This window comes from Micropterus dolomieu, linkage group LG16 (assembly GCF_021292245.1).
Source record: "Micropterus dolomieu isolate WLL.071019.BEF.003 ecotype Adirondacks linkage group LG16, ASM2129224v1, whole genome shotgun sequence".
In the NCBI taxonomy this organism is placed as follows: domain Eukaryota; kingdom Metazoa; phylum Chordata; class Actinopteri; order Centrarchiformes; family Centrarchidae; genus Micropterus; species Micropterus dolomieu.
In genome coordinates, this window is record NC_060165.1 from 16123867 (window position 1) to 16124419 (window position 553).

A 553-nucleotide genomic window follows, 5' to 3' on the forward strand; every position below is an offset into this window, starting at 1 on the left:
GGGGGGGGGGGGGGGGGGGGGGGGGGGGGGGGGGGAGCACTGGCCTATGTTGTGTGCGCGCGGCAGTCGGTCCCGTGCATCTGGGAGTCTTTGTTATTTGATTTATTTTTTTTTATTTTCTCCCACCCCTATTGGCTACTGGAGTTCTTGCCTGCCTGTTGCTGGGGTAGGTGTGGCACAGTCGTGGCATCCCACTCTCACTAACTACATTCTTTAACAGGCTTATGCGCACACACATGTACACACACACACATACAGACACATTCACCCACACGCACACAGACACACACAGACACAAACAAACTTAGGTTGTCCCTGGTAGAATTATTCCTGATGCTTTTCTTTCAGTTACTTATTTAAATTAATTATTATTCCAGCTCTCGTGGCTGTGTTGTGTTGCTTATTTAGTGTGTATGACTGTTGTTTTCATTGTTCTCTTAGTTGTCTTAATATGTCATTAATATGTCAGCTGTTTATTGCTGCTGTTCGGCTGGTTGTCTTTTACTATTATTATTATTTTTATTGTTTTTTTTGTTTGTGTTTGTTGTTTTTC